At 39.7% G+C, this 12,216-nt stretch overlaps 1 protein-coding gene across 1 annotated transcript in view; it reads right to left on the reverse strand.

Moving 5' to 3' along the window:
• The window catches only part of NPAS3 (neuronal PAS domain protein 3), a 940,521-nt gene that overhangs the window by 136,604 nt on the left and 791,701 nt on the right, over positions 1–12,216 (reverse strand). The window lies entirely within an intron of this gene.

Raw genomic sequence — 12,216 nt, forward strand, 5'->3', positions numbered from 1 at the left:
AGCAGCAGAACAAGAAAAAGCTCTTTCCCGGGTCACTAATGGCTTTCCCATTCCTCTGGAGTTTAATGGTCTCAGGCCAGCTATGATGCACCACAGAAACTGCCAGAAGTTCAGACCGTCGCTAGTTTCTTGGTGGATGTTTACCTAGACTGCTTCCTACCTCACTCGCCTTTCCTGGATCATTTGCAGCATCCTTCCAAATTTCCCCTGAGTGTCTGCCCTCTTTTTCCTGCCAAAAAGGAAGACTGTGCTGGTGGTGGGCATATTGTCACAGAGAGTGGAATGCTCAGGGCAATTATTATCCCCAGAACTCCAAGCCCCGGTAAAATGATCATATCGAACTCCCAGACACCATCTGATTCAAATCTTAACAGTTGACACATCTTCAACATCTATCAATTAACAGAAGTAGAGCCAGAAAAATGGGAGGCTAAATTCAGTTTGGTTAATAGCTATTCCTGAAACAGGCACGCATAACTTTTACCGAAAATGAGGTACTTTCTCTTTGCTATTAAATTACACTCTCCTGTATTACCCGACTCCTGACTCTATCATTTTACAATAACGATTCCCTCCATTTTGATACTGTTACAGAGCATAAATCAGGATTCATAAGTGAGCGGTTCCTACCCTCTGGGAGGGAGGGATTACATGGAAATAATCCCTTTAATGTGCGCCTTGCCTCTAAGCATTTCACACAGCAATAAATGGGTAAACTGACTTTGAGCAATTAAGAAATTAAATGAAACTAATAAAATGTGTGCTTTAATATTTCTTGATGGTGATTTTGTTTGGGGATTAGCGAGTTCGAGGAAGTCACTCTCATTTTGCGTGGAGTCCAATTGCAGCACTTTAATAACTATTTCTGTCACTTTCCTCAAACTCTGATTCTTAATACTGCAGTGTGCCTGTTGGCATAGACCAGATTGTGATAAGATGACAACACAGGTGGGAGATGTAATAGATTTTTTTTAGGGGTGCTGGGTCTTGAATATTCATGGGAGCCAGTCATATGGTGAGGAAGCACAGACGTGCAGTTGCTTTCTTTCCACAGAATGATGTCCCAAGCATAGCACATCCACAGCTAAACGGAGTCACAATGGGTAGTGTTCTGTTATGACACAGGGAGGACTCTTCTTCAGCCTCTTGAGGTCTGTGACAGGGTCGCATTCTCAGTGCCAGTCCCTCCATCCTATATTATGCTTTGGGGTGTCCTGGTAGAGAAGTCTGACCCTGTCATAGTCTTCGTGAATGTACAGTGATAAAGACCACACAGCACAGGGGAAAGCATAAAATAGCTGGAGTTATAAACTGACTTGGAGATCAGAATCTTTTCCTCCTCTGCTGTGTGACCTCAGGCAACTCACTTAACCTCTCTGAGCTTCAGTTTCTTATTCTGCAAGTGGCGGTCTTGCTGCTCTGCAGGACTCTGGGGAAGGGGAAGTACCACTCACATTGTATTCCACACGGGTGGCACCCCCTGGAGTGCCACGCTGTGGGATGGTGCAACGCAGTGGCCTGAGCTCTGGGATGGAAACAAGATGTACTTTACCTGCCTTGCAGCCTAAATTCGAAAATCCGATGAAGCCACGCAGAGGAAATTGCCTTGTGAGAGAAATAAGCACTACCAAATGCCTGCTCTTGTTGCTGCTGTTTGGTGGATAAGAATGGATGGAAGGCACATATATTCCTGTGCAACTGTGATGAGGAATTGTTTAGGGCTCGCATGGTCGCTTTGGAACATCTCTATTCAGCAGGGGGTACAGACAGTGTGCTCTGAGCCTCGACTACGGCAATAACAACGAAGGCAACTACCTACCACGACATGCGCGTACCTTTCAGACTTTCTTTGACTAATTCTCATAACAATCTGTTGAACTGGCATGATGGTTCCTATTTTACAGAAGAATTCGAATATACAAAAGGCCGGTCATCCGTTAAAGGCGGCTTGACTCAACCTATCACTTCTCTGGTAGCACCTCTGCAGTCAGAGCGGCTGAGCAGGGACAACTGAGCTCCTCTGTCTCATAGCCTTTTATTTAGCAGAGAACACTTTTGTTCAGGAGAGGACACTGGGTGCCGTGGAGGGAGGAGGCTGAGAGCAAGCAGACTGGCCCTCCTCTGGGCTAAGGATGCTTTGCCATCGGACTCTTGGGCCAAAAGACGGCACGAAAGCAGGTGTACTAAAGTGAAGTAGACGCGGGGGTAGACAGAGTCTACTTATATATAGGCCTTGAGTCATCATTATCATCACGTTTGTGTATCGCTTTCAACATTTCTCATAGTGTTTTCACTTCACTTAATTAGATTTTAGGGCTGGAAGAGATCTGAAAGACATCTAAATCTACTGATACTTCCCTTATTTAATAGGGGAAGACTTCACAGTTTTGAGAAGTTGAAATGCTTATTCAAGTTTACCCAGGTGTTTAGTGGGCAGGCTATATAAACCCTTACTGGCTCACTATTTATATATATTTTATTTATTTATTTTTTAACTAAACTCTTATGTGAACTGTTTCTCTCTCTTATGAAGATTGCCTTGGTAAGATGGACTTGGAACTCACCTCCCACTAAATAATGTGCCTCAAAATAGACTGCAGAAACTAAGACTATGAATTTTTTACTTGATGAGCAGACATTACTTCGTTATGTGCTTGAAGCAGAGAAAAATTAACAAGGCTTCTATCCTATATTACTATAGTTAGGTACTCCAGATTTCCAGTAACCAACTCTTCAAAATTTTTGCCCACTGACAACTGGGACTAGTGTCTTATACATAGTAGGTCAATCACAAATGTTTGCTGAATGAATAAAAGATGGATATTTAGGCTTTAAAAATTTGCTATATTTGTGCTTGATTTGGACAAGTTTAGGTTGGTTCCTTTTATTATTTCTGGTATTATTATTATAACATTTTCTATTCTAAAGTGAATTACAATATAGCATCCGAATATATTCTTCCCTCCAAATTTTTGCCATACATATTGAGACCTATAACTTTTTCTATAGAAGCCAACTGAGTTTAGCTAAAGATAGGAGTTTTTTTCTTTACATTAAAAAAAATTTATTGGAGGATAATTGCTTTACAGTGTTGTGTTGGTTTCTGCTGTACAACAATGTGAATCAGACATAACTATATGTATATCTCCTCTCCCTCTTGAGTGTCCCACCAACTCCCTCCATTCCACCCCCTCCAGGTCATTACAGAGCGCCATACTGGGCTCCATGTGTTTTACAGGAGCTTCCCACCAGCTGTCTATTTTACAGATAGCAGCATGTATATGGGGCTTCCCTGGTGGCTCAGTGGTAAGGAATCTACCTGCAGTGCAGGAGACATGGGTTTGATCCCTGGGTTGGGAAGATCCCCTGGAGGAGGGCATGACAATCCACTCCAGTTTTCTTGCCTGGGAAATCCCATAGACAGAGGAGCCTGGCAGGCTACAGTCCATGGGGTCGCAAAGAGTCAGACATGACTGAAATGACTGAACACGCATGCAGTGTATATGTCAATGCTACTTTCTTGATTCATCTCACCTTCTCCTTCCCCAGCTGTGTCCATGAGTTCATTTCCTATGTCTGTGTCTCTATTCCTTCCCTAGAGATAGGCTCATCAGTACCGTTTTCCTAGATTCCATGTATGTACTTTAATATACTATATTTGTTTTTCTTTATCTGACTTATGATGATAGGATTTTATAAGTGCTGAGAAAGAGCAGGTTTCAGGGAACTTTGAAAGATAATAAGGTCATCTTTTACAATTTTTTCCCCTGTCTATGACAGAACTGTGGTTAGTTGGTTAGTTCATTTGTTCCTTACCTGACTTTTCACAAAGTTTCATAAAAATTATTATTCCTTAATTATCCCTTTAAATCACCAATAGTAGAAATTAGAAATTCCACTTTAAACTGGTTATTGGTCCCATCTTTGATCTATAGTCTGACTTACATAATGGAAAGGTATAGCATTTTCCCCCTAATACTGTGTTCTTCTGGTTGGTACAAACATGAGAACCTCTTCATTTTATAGTAAATTCAGTCATTTTATATGGTAATATAAAAAAATGAGCAAACATATTCTGTTTACTAAACTTAAGGCACAGATCCATGCAAAATGGAATTGTTGCCCTAGCACAAGAAGAGAATTTGCTCACCTGTCCACCTTTACTCTAGCTGACAGACTCTAAAATAAAACTTCCTCTTCCTGTTTGCTTAGTGTGTTAGAAGACAGCTGAGATTGTATATGGGGCTGGAGACAGGTGATGAGTAATAAGCAGTCATATCCAGAAACAGCATTCTGTTACAACTCCTTTCTCTCTGCCTTTCCCCACTCAAAGTTACCAAAGTTCCTCCAGGATAAGCCATAGCCACTAGCGCCATCACACACAGGGTTTAATCAAGCTAAACCACCTAGCCGTCCTCAAATTTATTTCACATTCTATTAGCTTGCATGCAGTTTGCACACTAGACACAGTTGATTTGGTACCTCTGAAGTTTCCTGGAAAAAAAAAATGTAAATATATTATACAGTGGTTTGTGTTGACTTTTCCAGGTCGGGTCATTGTCCCCCTGCTGGTGGATAGGATAGGGGACTAATTTGTCTTTTTCCTACATCAAGCGAGCAAGTCGATAGCCTTTGCCTGGCCCCCTGGGGTGAGCAAATACTTTTTAACTACAGCAATATACCAACAGTGCAAATCAGTGAATTCATAACTCCTTTGATTGAAAGGGTTTGCCACAAATGAGGAGCAGGCAGCAACACTGCTAGTCGTCTTCATACTGGAATAACTTAAGAGGATAGGTACTTTGATAAAGCAAGATGATAAAACTGATTTCTTTCTTTCAATATATTTCAGTCTTAGCAATCATACAAAGTCCATTTTTAGCATGTAAAAAAGGTCATCAAATCTGCCGTTTAAGGTGGAATTTCTTAGACCATTTGGAAGATGCTGCTTTTTTTGGGTAGATTTCTTGAGGGCATTAAGATTACTGAGGGGACTCAGGGGTACTACTGGTTAAGCCCTTTATCAGGAGTCCTTTTGCAGCCAGACCTGTTTCCACAGAGGACGCCTGCTGTATTTGGATAGAAGGTCATGCCTGAGAGAGGACTGTGTTAGTGGCAAGTGGTTTGGAAACCTAACTGCCCGGAGACTCTGAGATCATGGTTAGAAAATCCTGACCCAGGACAAGACGGGAATTCTATCTCGCCTCAGCAAATTAGGATTTGTAGGGCTTTTTTTTTTTTTGGCGGGGGGGTGTCACATATTACTGAGAGATAATAAAGTGATAAAAGAATAAAATATAATAAGATGTGATAGCTTGATTAGCATAGGTTTTCTTAGGATTTACTGGTATCTTAATGCCATCTTCATAACTTCTTACGTGTTGCAGAAACTCTACTGAATATTTATGAACTGTTTTGACAGAAACTTGATGTTCTTTACAGCTCTGTCTCATTCTATGTATTTGCTGACTTATCTGAAGAAAAACACATAAAAGCATTGGGTCTGTTACAGAAATACGTGTATAAATTAGTAGAACAAGAAGAAAGAAAGATTCTATATCAGAACGATGAGGCAGAATGAAAAATCCTTCCAATGTCATCAAATAAGAAATGAATCCACTCTCTGCTCACAGATATGTTAACAGAGCCTTCCCTTAGAAGAATCTGAGCTAAAAGATACCTTACCATGTGTTTATTTTATCTTCAGAAATAAACATTTCAACTCCTGTGGGACTCAGTGAGGCCAAGTTCTTTTCTTTTTTTCTGTGTTTCTATATTGTATTTTCTATAACCCTTGGAGTACCTGACCTGAGAATTTGCAACCACAGTATCCAAAGAGAATACTGGATAACCAGTTCTGAACTTTGATTAACAAGTGTCAGAAGATACTTTGAGTGGACTTAGTTCTCAGAGAGGAAAGGGGAAAAGGCAGGCTGTTGAAGAAATGCAACAAAAGAGGAAATAAAGAACAGATGGCAGATACAGATTCAAACATACGGGCAGTTACTTGGAACCGGTCTGCCTCCATGGCTATCACTACCGATAGCTGAATAGATCAGGCAACAATCAACACTAATTGCTACATTTTCAAAAGTGTTGGATGGGTCATTCCAGAGACTCGGAATCCAATCAAGCATATTTAAATACTTCTAGAAGGCACCCCACTCCAGTACTCTTGCCTGGAAAATCCCATGGACGGAGGAGCCTGGTAGGCTGCAGTCCATGGGGTGGCTAAGAGTTGGGCACGACTAAGTGACTTCACTTTCACTTTTCACTTTCATGCATTGGAGAAGGAAATGGCAACCCACTCCAGTATTCTTGCCAGAAGAATCCCAGGGACAGAGGAGCCTGATGGGCTGCCCTCTATGGGATTGCACAGAGTCGGACACGACTGAAGCGACTTAGCAGCAGCACAAGTATTCTATGTACAAAATAGATCTAGACTTTGAAGTATTCCTCACCCCTATTTTCTTCTTTTCTGTTGAAGAAATAAATTATATGCTGAATTTCATTTTTTCTTGTAATCATGGTTCAGGTATTTCTCCATCACCTCATATTATGGAAGCACCAGTTTTAGAATAGTTTTAATATGTCAATATCCTTTTCCTTTCAATAAGAGACACCAGTTAAAATAACTTAGATAATGCTGTAATACTGAGGGGACATTACATCACATGCATGAGTCCTGCGATTTGTGAAAGTGACTAAATCAAGAAATTGTAAAGCCTTGTTTTATAAGGTTCCTATAGTTTTGAAGTTTTAAAATGTCTGTAGGGGAGAAAAGGCCAACTTTATATTATTTATCACAGTGCTGGAAAGAAAAAAGGATGTAATTGGAGGTTACATCATTGTAAAAAGTGAAATAATGCCAAGAAAGAAGCATTAACAATCTTAAAAGTAACTGAAGTCAAATCTCCCCTCTCTGAAGATCAAATGAATAGTAAGATGTCACTTTCAAAGCTTCTTCATTATGTTGGTGGTAAGGAGTGCAATCAACATAAAATACTTGATATTAGCATAGTTAATCCATTATCCTCAAATTTTACATGGTTCAATATTTGTCACTTAAATCTGGATACACTGAGATGCATGATACGCATAGCCAGACTTCAGTATCAATATATCTCAATTTTTGTGTGTTTTGTTATTCTCAGAGTGAATTTTATATACCTTTTTCTTTCTTTCTTTTTTGGTCATGGGAGAAAGAAAAAGTAGAAAATGCTTGTAAATTTAAATTGAAATTTGACTCTTTCCCTGAGTCTAAACAGCCCTTTTATTTTAAAGCAATGTAAATGGATAAGAAAAGCAATAATAATTATGGGGTTGACTTTTCCATTTGCTTTTTGAAAGTTATACAGGTTATTTAATTTTTTTCTAGTTGCACTAAAATAATATGGTTTATATGACTAAAACTTTAAGATTGTCTAGAACACACAAATAATAATATACACAAGTAATGCTGCTGCTGCTGTCGCTTCAGTCGTGTCCGACTCTTAGCGACCCCATGGACTGCAGCCTACCAGGCTTCTCTGTCCCTAGGATTCTCCAGGCAAGAACACTGGAGTGGGTTGCCATTTCCTTCTCCAATGCAAGAAAGTGGAAAGTGAAAGAAGTCGCTCAGTCGTGTCTGACTCTTAGTGACCCCATGGACTGCAGCCTACCAGGCTCCTCCATCCATGGGATTTTCTGGGCAACAGTACTGGAGTGGGGTGCCATTGCCTTCTCCATACACAAGTAATAATCGTAAAATATACACAGCATGTGTTAGTCGCTCAGTCATGTCTGATTCTTTGCAACCCCACGGACTGTGGCCTGCCAGGCTCCTCTGTCCACGGAGTTCTCCAGGCAAGAATACTGGAGTGGGTTGCCATTTTCTTCTCTAAATAAAACACACACAAATAATACAATTAATCATTCCTGATAGTTTTTAAAGGGGTTATCCTATGATACTTTGCCAACAAAGATACATATAGTCAAAGCTATGGTTTTTCCAGGAGTCATGTATGGATGTGAGAGTTGGACCATAAAGAGGGCTGAGCACTGAAGAACTGATGCTTTTGATCTGTGGTGCTGGAAAAGACTCTTCAGATTTGCTTGGAATGCCAGAAGGTCAAGCCAGACAATCCTAAAAAAAGTCAACCCTGAATATTCATTGGAAGGACTGATGCTGAAGCTGAAGCTCCAATACTTTGGCCACCTAATGTGAAGAGCCAACTCACTGGAAAAGACCCTGATGCTGGGAAAGATTGAGGGCAGGAGGAGAAGGGGACAACAGAGGAAGAGATGGTTGGATGGCATCACTGACTCAATGGACATGAGTTTGAGCAAGCTCCAGGAGATGGGGATGGACAGGGAAGCCTGGCGTGCTGCAGTCCATGGGGTCCCACAGAGTCAGACATGACTGAGCGACTGAACAAAAATCCTATGATACAAGATTAGGTACATCAACCATTGACAGGAGCTAAGTCACAAGGCTTAAGTGATGCCGTTGGGAGAACAAAAAATTAATGTCATTTGAGAAAAGTTTAATAAATTTAATGCAGTCATACACCTCAAGAGAAATTTATATTTAAGAGAAAGCAAAAGAAGAATCGTGTTCAACTAGCATCTTGCTTTTTTCAGACTAAAGCATTATGTGAATGTCAGAGTTTCCATAAATGACTCTCCTCCTCCTTGTCACTGTGAGGGGCTTGAAAAATCTCATCCAAGAAAATCAAATGCTGTACCAAAATATTTTAGCTACTGGAGAAAGTGTGTGCTCGGCCCATGTCAAGAAATTAATTTTGGAGGTAATAAACCAATGAAGAAAACAAGGGAAAATAAAATTCTCCATGCTGAGAGCAATTCCTGACCCTCCTAGAACCTTTCCTATTGATATGTTTTAGCACATCTTGGGAACTTCCTGAATGCCATGTGGGCACTGTGAGTCTAGTGTCTAATTTATTCCTAGTGAATTACCATAAGAAAAAGGGCTAATGCACTTCTATCTTACTTTGGCTGTTATAACTACCAGCTGTGGTAGTGTTTGAGGTTCTTTTCTATGAAGCAAGTCAATACTCTGAGCATTCTCTAAGTGCTATTTTAAAGGAATAAGTTCAATTCACAACTGTTTAATAACAGAGAGTTAGTCTTGTTAGAATAGGGAATGTAAATAGAACTGGCAAGTAGAGAAATGAGTCAAGAGACATGAGTTGTTCCAGAGGTTAAACCATGGCACTGTGTTTAAGACACTGGAGTAGGGAGTCTGGGGGTGGTGGGAAGAGTAGACTGCTTTGGAAATTTGATCAATTCTATGCTCTGTTTCACCAAACAAATGGTATGATAACATATGCATAAATCGGCATTTTATGTCAGGGGTTTCAGACACCCCAGCACTTAAACCATAAATATTCACTAGAGCTGTGCTGTCCAATATCGTGGCCACCTGTGGCTATTGAATGACTAGTCGCTGGAAGGGGCTAGTCTGAATCAGAAGGTTTTAGACTTGATACAACAAGTAAAATAATGCAAAACATCTTATTAATTACATATTAAAATATTTTGGGTGTATGGGAATAAATAAAATTATTATACTATTAAAGTTAATCCCACTTGTTTGTGTTTACTTTTTAAAATGTGGCTACTAAATACTAGAAAGTTTAAAATTACACACATAGTTTGCAGTCTATTTCTGTAGGACAGTGCTGCCCTAGAACCACAGAATTCCTGGAGTAGCAGAAGAAGTAGCAGAATACCATAAAGATGATATTAAAGAGGAGAGATGCAAGGAAAAAAAAAAAACAGAAATAGAGGGATGGCTTTAGAATAACAGGACTGAACTTTTAGATTTAATCTACAATTTAAAAGACTTTAGTCAACCAAATATTTGTCAATCATTTGCTGTCTGCACGTTTTGAATAGTAGCACTGGTGTGGATGGGTCCAGAGGTGGCTGTGAGCCTGAAGTGTCTGAGAAAACAACTCCCATGCTGACTCCGCATGGATAGAATGAGAAGGGACAGGGACTTTGCTGAGAAAACGGGGGCAATCTGAGACACAAGAGGGTTCCAACTACACCGGAGCTTCCAGGGCAGAGATGGTGTGCTACCCTACTCGCGGGTTAAACCTAGGAGGGTGCAAGTCTCAATAAACTCTTCAGTGATTTATTTTGACCCTAAGGAGGTGGATTTACACTAGTGTTCATTAAATATATATATTATTAATTGGGCTGCCCCAAGTGTAGGTCGCAGCATGTGGGATCTAGTTCCTTGACCAGGGATTAAACCTGGGCCCCTATATTGAGAATGTGGAGTCTTAACCACTGGACCATGAGGGTAGTCCCTAAATATTTAAAAATACTTTTTACATACTTTTAAAATACTGAAGAACAGTTTCAATAAATCACTTATAAGAAAAGTCATATCTTGTTTTTCTTCTCAGGTCTGTGTCTCAGAGACTGTTTTTTCCCATAGATGTAGGCTGAGATAACTGCCACACTTTAAATTAACTTCTTGCCCCACATATTGAAGCCCTGGGTCTAAGATTCTCATCTCATTTGGATGGTTTTTTGTTTCCCACGGGTGAGCGCAAAACCCATGATACAAACTGCAATTTTCAATCTAGCTCTCGCCTTCTCCAAAGAGACTTTAGTAGGTTTGTTTTCTTTGTACATGATCTTGCATCCAGCAACAGAGGCGTTACCCAGCTTCTCTTTCTAGGACGGGCAGAAAGGACTCAAGATGAGGATCAGCTAGGCTAAAGCTGGGCAACCACAAAACCCCAACACCACAGATGTCCCTTGCACATTTTCACATCATCTACTGATAGCTCAGTAACTGCAAGACTCTTTCAAAGTTTTGCTCTAGGTTGTGACTCAACAGCCAGTTACAATAAACATGACTTTCAGATGAGAGGCATTGGTACACTGGAAATTAGCCCCAGAAATCACCTGTGGTGTGGTGCTTTACGATTTTAACTTAATTTGCCAATCCATTGACAGGCTTTCCATATAGTCATCAAAACCTTCAATACCATACCCCATCAGTTTTGCTTTAAAAGCCAACAGAAGAATGAAAACTACATCTTGGTTGAGAAAGGTTGGGGGTGGGTGGGAAGAGAGGGGCGAAAACTTATCAAAAGTAAAATTGGATTAAGAGTCAATCAAAGTCCAACTGTGAATTTATCATTTCAATGAATTTCAATGAATGGTTTAAAATCTGTTTGAAATCTATTTGAAAATGAATATGTAATAATATAGACATAGCTCTTTTTCAAAGCTAGTATTGTCAGATGTATTCTGAGCATTATAATTCATGAACAGAGTAGATGACTATTTGAAAAGTATTAAAATGAGCTGACTTTTCAATACAAGTGTCTTCACAATAAGTTTTTCTATTCTGAGCAATTCAGAAATGTAGACAATTGTGCTAGAAAAATAATATGTATTGTAATATTCATTGTACAGTAGTAGTGTAGTAAGTGGCAATTCTGGACATTACAAGAGACACAAGGATTATTTTCTGTGATTGCACAGAGAATACTTGGATTTCTTGTGAAGCTTTTGCATTGGAAATGAGATTCATCAGTCTGATCGGGGCAGGGTTAGAGCCCTTAGCAACATGCTTATTTTGTAGAAGGTCACTCAATAATAACTTCCTCTGCCCTCCAAGCTTATTAAGACTGACTGGCATATATTAATGAAAACACCTGATTCTCCAACCATAAAACCCAGACAAAGACTTTATTTTAATATTAAGGAAGGAACCCTTAATTAGCAGGGTTTCAAAAATGTCAGCTTCTTCTATTAGCTGTTCTGGCCCATCAAAGCCATAATCCCTACTGTCAAATTTCATCACATGATAGACAGTTTGCTGGCTGTCTTTTTTTTTTTTTTTTTACTGATCATACTGACTGAAGCTTTAAAAATTTTTTTATTTTGCCATCACATTTAACAACTCATTGTGCATTTGCCTGTTACACTCTTGATTTTACTGCTTTCAAAGAATCTTAGCAGCACATGTCAACTCAAAAGGTTGGAGCGGGGGGACACTGCAGAAACACAAGTATTACATGTCAATACATACGCATTCTTAGACGTGTAATTAAGGACTCCTGGAAGACCTGGGCTTGCTTATATTGATTGCCTTCCTGAGTATGTAAATGTGCTGTCCGGAAAACACAGACAAATAAAACAGTCTCATAGATAATTTCCCATTTTTGATGTGTCAAGGAGAAGGGG

This window comes from Bison bison, unplaced genomic scaffold, assembly GCF_000754665.1.
Source record: "Bison bison bison isolate TAMUID 2011002044 unplaced genomic scaffold, Bison_UMD1.0 scf7180017864242, whole genome shotgun sequence".
Classification (NCBI taxonomy): Eukaryota; Metazoa; Chordata; class Mammalia; order Artiodactyla; family Bovidae; genus Bison; species Bison bison.